The sequence below is a fragment of the Chlorocebus sabaeus genome, chromosome 9, assembly GCF_047675955.1.
Source record: "Chlorocebus sabaeus isolate Y175 chromosome 9, mChlSab1.0.hap1, whole genome shotgun sequence".
In the NCBI taxonomy this organism is placed as follows: Eukaryota; Metazoa; Chordata; class Mammalia; order Primates; family Cercopithecidae; genus Chlorocebus; species Chlorocebus sabaeus.
The window spans coordinates 36,691,555-36,699,776 of record NC_132912.1 but is presented as its reverse complement, the minus strand read 5'-3'; the positions used below and the strand labels follow the sequence as shown (position 1 = coordinate 36,699,776).

The following is an 8,222-nucleotide window of genomic DNA, read 5'->3' as shown; positions in this document are numbered from 1 at the left end:
TGATCAGTGTGGAAACAGCCATGAACTGCAGGATGTTCTCAGAGGCTCTGGCATTATGGCCCATAAGAAGCTGCCCACTCGGTTTCTAGTCAGTTAGGCGTGGACTTCATCAGTCACAAAATGAAGACTCAGAGAGCCTCCCCAGAGGACACAAAGATGCCTCAGAGAGGCATGGAGGTGTTAAAGAGGGAAGTGCCTGCTAGAATTTCAGTGGGTTGGAAATGCTCTTTAACGATGCACAAATCATAGGTATACATTTTCTGACAATTGGAATCTATTATTACTCTTGAACCAGCTGTTCTCCAGGCTGTTTCCTGTAATGGAAGGGATACTTTGAATTTATATCTTTTCAATCCTACATCCTCAGAAATCTACACTGATACTAATAAAGGGACTCATTTCTCCTACAAGAACCCCTATATGAGAAAAGTATGTTTGGGTATTGCCTAATGCACTCATAATAAATATACACAGCCATAAAACAGAGCAAAAGTCCTGGTAAGCCTGTTATTTGCAGTAATTGTAGATTGTGAGTGGACATTTTAAAGAGAAGCTTACAGGTTAGTTGTACTTTCTGGTAGTAATTACCTCCCACAAACATGACTCACTTCAGCAGTTTAAATGCAAGAGTTGGGTGTCCCAAAATCAACAGTTTTATAAATAAATCTCTGAATCATGAACTGAACGCATAAATGTTTAAATATTTCTCCTCCTTGATCTCAAAGATAGCTTTAGATTTAAGAGATTGCACATATCTTAAATACCTTAGGGAAAAAATAAAAACCAAAAAAGCAAAAAAGGTGATGGATGTCTCTCTACACTGCAGAAAGGTTTTGACTTTGGAAGTTGATATCCTCTTTGCAGGAATGAACCTCCAGCAACCAGTGTTAAGTGGATGTTTTCTTCAGTCCAAGAGGGGAGGCTACTATCAGTCTGTTCTAATGCGGCCCATTTGTTTGTTTTTTGAGTAATACTCACAGGGCAGACTTTTATGGTAATGTAGCAACATTAATGCTTTTAGGTGGGACTCTCCTGCAGTCTCATGGGTAACAGAACATATAATGGAAGAAATGTGGCTGTGTCAGCATGGAATGCTGCAGAAAGAACAATTCATGCCAGAAGGAGACATTCGGATTTTTGGAAGGCTCACTCAAAGACATTGTGTATCTCAATGAACTTGAGCCTTCCAATCAGTGAAGCTTTAAAAAAAAAAAAAAAACCTGAAAAAAAAGCACACTCCAAAATTATTAACAGAAACATCATCCACCCCACTAGACTCATTTTTTGGTGAAGTTCTAAAGTTTTATTTATGTCTGGTTAAAAAGGGAACTGTATTAGAAGTCTGTTCTATTCTTGTATCCATGTTTTTCAGAATTTACGATTAATCACCCACATGGATCTAAGAGTAAAATCTGGAGTCAGAATTCTATATCTGTGTTTAAAATATAAAATCACAAGTCGATCTACCTATGTTTTTCCCTCTGTTTAAAATAGCAATGTGATAGCCAACTTAGCATTGAATCCTATAGAATGTTCAGTGTCGAAAAAGAACTGCTTCTGCTGGTTTTTTTTTTTTTTTTCAGTCCTTTTCTGAATTTGATGTCTATTTTGTTCCCAGTTATTTTCATATCCTCAGCTGCTGCTATTACATTCCCATCTCTTGGAAGGAGCCAGAGCCAGAGAAATACAGGGTTCCTCTGTGGCCAAGGGAAAAATGCCTGCCAAGAATGCTGAACTTCTGGTGAAGGTCACTAAATACTACAAAACAGACTAAGTACAGTAAATAATAATGTTGGTGCACACAAATGAATAGCCAATTGCAATGGCATTTTGTGGGGAAATCTGATATTGTATAATAACACTAGTACATCTAGACATGGAGAAGCTAGTAAAATACCTCCAAAGGGCATGCAGCAATTCTGTGATTAGACAAGGACCAACCCAGAGCTCAGCGTGTCCCAGAATAATCATCCTGACAAATAACTGGTATCTTTGGTTGCACATATTAGGCCCCTCAGTATCGTAGGCCAGAAACTTTTCACCTGGGTCTTATTAGAAGTTTTTTGTACGGGAGGGAAAAACCAGACTCATAGAGACCATTCTCTTGAGTGCAAAACGATCACCTATAACTGACTTTCAGACTCCCAGCATGTCAAAAGATGGGGCAAGTTCCTTCCATATAGCTCACTGGAGGTACTTACAGTGCCCAGGATCTTATTTATGGTCTAGGAAGAGTTTGAGTTTTTGGTGGCAGGCAGGGGAGTATACTCTGTTTGAGGGAGATCTATCACATGTCTTTTTCAACACTGAACATTCCATAGGATTCAGTGCTAAGTTGGCTATCACATGGTTCTCAAGTCACGTTTTGAACAAGAGCAATTTACTGCTAAGTACGAAGCTGTAGGGTACATTAATAAGCGTCTAGGGAGAATATAAGTTGCCTTGATGATGCTCAGAAGTGGCTTGGGAGAGGCAGGAGAATGCTAACTGATCCTCTAATCCCCAGGCTCCTATGCCAGGGAATGAGTGAAGTCTTTCCCCCAAAGGCAATAGCAAATCCCAAAGGCAATAGCAACTCCCTTCGACTTTCAAAACAGTATCATCCTGTCTGCATTTTCTCTTTAAGTTAGGTTACTTCACAGGGACTGGTGGTTACATCAGGAGATGGCATTTCTTCCTTAAGTTGAGGGGTCCCACCCTCTCCCTTTTATAATATAGCTTTTTGTTAATTTGATCCTAATGGAAGCAAATCCAAGAGAACATAAGGAACATGCCTTTAGGAGTAAATGGGAGAACTTCCTTTTCAAATGGTCTTGCTATGTTCTAGAATGGGAAAACTGGATAACAGAAAGAAGGGAACTTATTCCATATTTATGTTCTCTCGGCATCCCTTCCATTGCTCTGCCAACTGTCCTGCGCTGGCTCTGCCTGGGATCTGTCCAGGACCCCGTCTGACACCTGGGCATGACACACTATGGAACACCAGGCTCTGAGTCATGTTCAACCCTGAGGTGTGTGTGGAGTGAACTCCCTGTGGGATGAAACTTAAATATAACGAGATATAAGGGCCAGTGAGTGAAACTTAAACCAATGAGTTATGAGGGCCCCTTCTTCCTCATGGACTGACTGGCTTGAGACGCTGTTCAAATTCTCAGGGACAGCCCTGTAGAAAGAAACAAGCAGGTGCACAGAGAAGCAGCCAGTGAGCTAGCACCTTCTTGTATAGGCTGTACTTTCCCTGCTTCATTATCTGGGATGCTCTTGGGTGTCTCCTGGGGTTGCACTTCCTAATAACATTAAGCCTTTTGTCTTGGCCTGTACTTTCTGGAGAAGTCAGGCTAAGACACACTTTCAGAGGGGGAAAAAGTTACACAGTAGTTCACCTGGAAGAAAAAGCCATCTCAAAAAGTGTTTATTTTATTAAAAGAAGACTGGATAATGTTGTGTCAATGTAGGTTCCTAGAGGTAACAGATGCATTATTCTGGTGGGAGATGTTGTGGGAGATGTTGACAGTAGGGGAGGCTGGGTACATATGGGGATTGGGGGATATGGGAAATCTCTGTGTCTACCACTCAAATTTTCTTTCAACCTAAAACTGCTCTGTAAAATAAGGTACATTAAAACAAACAAATGAACAAACAAAAAAGAAAACTGGTAAAAGACTAGCCCAATTAAATATTAAAGTATATTATAAAACCACAGTGATTAAATCAGTCTGCTCCTCATGCAAGGAGAACGAGACAGGAAATTCGATGTGCCTGCTATGTGTTAGGCCCTCTATTATGCACTCTACATGAATAATCTCATTTCATTCGCATAACAGCCCTGCTTGGTAGGTATCATTTATGCCATCATTTTAGAAATAAAAACAAACAAACTAACCTAAGGCCTAGACACTTTCCCAAATTCAATCAACTATTATGTTGCAAAGACAGGAACTGAACTTTTAATGATAGACATAGCCACAAGGTTATATTCACTAACCATTTCCTTCTTACCCTGGGCACATAAGAAGACTACATTTCCAGGTGCACCTCTAGGTGTGGTCATGCGACCCACTTGGGCCATTCAAATGTGGTAGAGGTATGTGTGCCGCTTCTAGGCCTGACCCCTAAATCTCATGAGACCCTCTGTTCCCCTACCCTCCTCATTGGTGCAGAAGATCTAGCAGATGATTCCAGGATCCCAGACGACTCTCAGGCCCCAGAAGGCAGTGGATTTACTAGATGGAAGAAGCTAGAACCCTAATTGCTGTGGCAGGACAGAAGCCCAACCCACCACCCAGAGAGGCTGTGACAGATGTGAGAAATACATCTTTTATTCTGTTTATTTCTCAGTTAATCTACTGAGCTTCGGAGTTGTTTGTATAACAGTCATTGCAAATTATCTTAATTCAAACACATACTCGCCAAGGTTTAAAAAACAAAAAGGACTCTAAATAAAATAAAGCTATGTTAGATTTTTTGGGGGGGGCTCAAGAATTCCAAATTTAACCAGTGATTTTTTTAACCCCCTTGAAATTCTGTGAACTGGCAATAATAACAACAGCAGCCACAATGATAATAACTCACTGTAAGTGTTAAGTTCAATGAGTTTTGATAATTGTATAGTCATGTAACCACAATCAAGATCTCGAACATTTCCATCACCCCAAAAAGAGTTTCCTTGTGCTCCTCAAGACCTAGGTCTCAGGCAATGATATTCCTGCTACACTGGAGTTTTGCCTTGCCTTGAGTTTCATACATATGGAATCACACAGGATTAAGGTTAAGTTTTTTAAAAACTTTAAAAAACGTAACTTATTGTATAGGTACCATTTTTACAAATCATTCCATTTTCTGCACTTTTTATATTACCAACTTTAATTTTAGGCATATTATGGTATGTCAACACCAAACCAAGTAGGACCTATTTTGTTCGATGTTATTTAAAAAATAAAAGTTCTATGGGATTCTAAGTTTTAAAGTATTTCTCTCAGGGCTAACATTACACATACATGGAATCTGTTCATTAATTTATTTGATACTCATCCCAATAAACAGCCACTGAAAATGGCTGACTTTCAACCTTTTGTGACTTCTGCTTAGCATAATGTTTTTGAGATTCTTCCATGTTGCTACATCTGTTAACAATTCGATCTCTTTAATTGCTGTGTTCTTCTTCTTTTCGGTAATGAAATCCCTAAATTCTAGTTGGGTACCTGGCTACCCAGTTAGAGATTATATTTCCAGTATAGCTGTGGTACAAAATTCATTCCAATGAGATGTGGGCAGAAATGATATACCCAATTTCCAGGTCACTTTCTTATTGCCAGGTTGCTGGTCCTAGGGATTGCTATAATGAGAAGAGACATGTACCTATTAGGTTGGTGCAAAAGTAATTGCCATTTAAAAGTAAGGGCAAAAACCGCAATTACTTTTGCACCAACCTAATCTTATTTAAACCATTGTATTTTGAATCCCTGCAAAGTAGTTAGCTCAATGAGTGCACTCTCCATGGAGCAGGGCTATATTTTATTCATCTTTGTAACCTCACCATGACTTAACTCAGTGGTTTATAGTCAGTGGCTGTTTATTGGGATGAATATCAAATAAATTAATGAACAAATCCTATATATGTGTAATGTTAGCACTGAGAGAAATATTTTAAAACTTAGAATCCCATAGAACTTTTATTTTATTTATTTATTTATTTATTTTAAAAAGACATTTATTCAGCGTCACAATCAGACTATTACATTTAGCAATCAACAGCATGGGTGCAAAAAATATATATATACATTAAAACCCTTTGTTGGAATGCTTTACACTTTCCACAGAACAGAAACTAAAATAACCTGTTATACAATTAGTCACAAATACAGTCCTCGAGTTTTTTGCCCATACACATGAGTATTTGTCTAAAACATGTCTTCTTTGTAGCAGCTAGGCCCTGCCACCACTGTACTTGGCTGAGTTCACAAATCTGTTGTAACCTGTAGCTTACCTGTCACTTCTCTGGCTCTCCTCTCCTGCTAAGCTTTGTTTCCTAATTAAAATCTTCGGTCACTGCCATAGCTACTGCTGCTGCTGGAACTGCCATAGCCAACTTGTTTCGTGGTTTTGCAAAGTATTGGCCTCCACCGCCATAGGGGCCAGAGCTTCTGCCTCCAAAATTTCCTCCCTTCATGGGTCCAAAATTTGAAGACTGATTGCTGTAATTGCCAAAATCATTGTAGCTTCCACCACCTCCAAAACTGCTTCCATCATTACCAAATCCATTATAGCCATCCCCACTGCCACCATATCCAACATCACCACGGCTGCCACCAAAGCCACCACGACCACTGAAGTTTCCTCCACGACCGAAGTTGTCATTCCCACCGAAACCACCTCCATGACCACCACCAAAGTTTCCAGAACCACTTCGACCTCTTTGGCTGGATGAAGCACTAGCCATCTCTTGCTTTGACAGGGCTTTCCTAACTTCACAGTTGTGGCCATTCACAGTATGGTATTTCTGAATCACAATCTTATCCACAGAGTCATGGTCGTCAAAGGTTACAAAGGCAAAGCCCCTTTTCTTGCCACTGCCTCAATCAGTCATGATTTCAATCACTTCCATTTTCCCATACTGTTCAAAATAATCTCTTAGGTGATGTTCTTCAATGTCTTCTTTAATGCCACCAACAAATATCTTTTTCACAGTTAAGTGGGAACCTAGTCTTTGAGAATATCCTCTTGAGATAGTTCTCTTTGTTTCCACAACTCTTCCATCTACCTTGTGTGGCCTTGCATTCATAGCTGCATCTACCTCCTCCACAGTGCATATGTGACAAACCCAAAACCCCGGATACGCTTGGTGTTTGGATCTCTCATTACCACACAGTCCGTGAGCATTCCCCACTACTCAAAATGGCTCCTCAGGCTCTCATCAGTTGTTTCAAAGCTCAACCCTCCAATGAAGAGCTTCCTTAGCTGTTCGGGCTCTTTAGGAGACTCTGACTTAGACATGACGGCAGGGAGAAGAGAGACTTTAAGGATACTTCTTCGGTGGCATCCACGGGCAGAAAGCAGAACTTTTATTTTTTAAATAGCATCGAAGGAAAGAAGTCCTACTTGGTTTGATGTTGACATACCACAATATGCCTAAAATTAAAGTTGGTAATGTAAAAAGTGCAGAAAATTGAATGATTTGTAAAAATGGTACCTACATAATAAGTAATGCTTTTTTAAGTTTTTAAGCATTATAGAATCATAAAACAATCAAGGATGAATTATAGATTAACTATTTAATTTGACATTCAAATTTATACTTTCATTCTTTCAAAAAGAAAACTTATCAACTTCCAAATTAGCTAAAACATACCTATAACAATTAACTGGAAATATGTGTTTCATAAAAAGTAAGCAATACTAAACAAAGAGTACAGCTTGATCCTCCTTCGAAAGAAGCCCGATTTCTCACTGACAAACCTGGTCAAAACAATTTGTAAATCTATCCTGCATCCCTTGGAAAAATCAGCTGTGTGAAAAAATATAATTACTTTTAAAATGTTATTTAACTCATCATCTGCTTGCTGCAATTAACTTAAAGACCTAGGTCAATCTTTTTACAGCAGAAAAATCAACAGAACTTCATGTCATCTCACAAACATGATTTTTAAGAAGTTGTGTGGCTGCGCATGGCTAGCCTACTTCTACTTTGATGTCATTCTTTCTGCTATCAAAGCTTCAGTGAAAAGTTTTCTGTTTTGAAAGTCCAAAGAAATATAGTATAGAGTCTAGATGTCAGTATATAAACTTTGAGTTTTAGGGCTTACACTGTGATACAGCATCATTGTCTTTGCTTGTTGGTTTGTTTAACAGAGGCAGGGACTTGCTTTGTCATGCAGGCTAGAGTGCAATGGTGCAATCACAGGTTACTGGAGCCTCAATCTCCTGGGCTCAAGCAATCCTCCTGCCTCAGCCTCCCAAGTAGCTGGGACTGCAGGCCCATGCAACTACACTGGAATAATTTTTTTTAATTTTATTTTGTAGAGACAGGGGTCTTGTTATGTTGTCCAGGCTGGTTTTGAACTCCTGGCCTCAAGCAATCCTCCTTCCTTGGCTTCCCAAAGTGCTGAAACTACAGTTGTGAGCCACCATGCCTGGCCCATTGTCTTGTGTATACCACTGGAGTTAAACAATTGCCAGCCCATCTATAGGGAACTCCTACAAAGAATTCTCAGCAGGTCCCGCTC

At 39.6% G+C, this 8,222-nt stretch overlaps 1 pseudogene; it reads right to left on the bottom strand.

Annotated features, from left to right (window-relative positions):
- Positions 1–5,783: 5,783 nt before the first annotated feature.
- Positions 5,784–7,195, bottom strand: LOC103238083 (heterogeneous nuclear ribonucleoprotein A1-like; annotated as a pseudogene).
- Between the last annotated feature and the right edge of the window lie 1,027 nt (positions 7,196–8,222).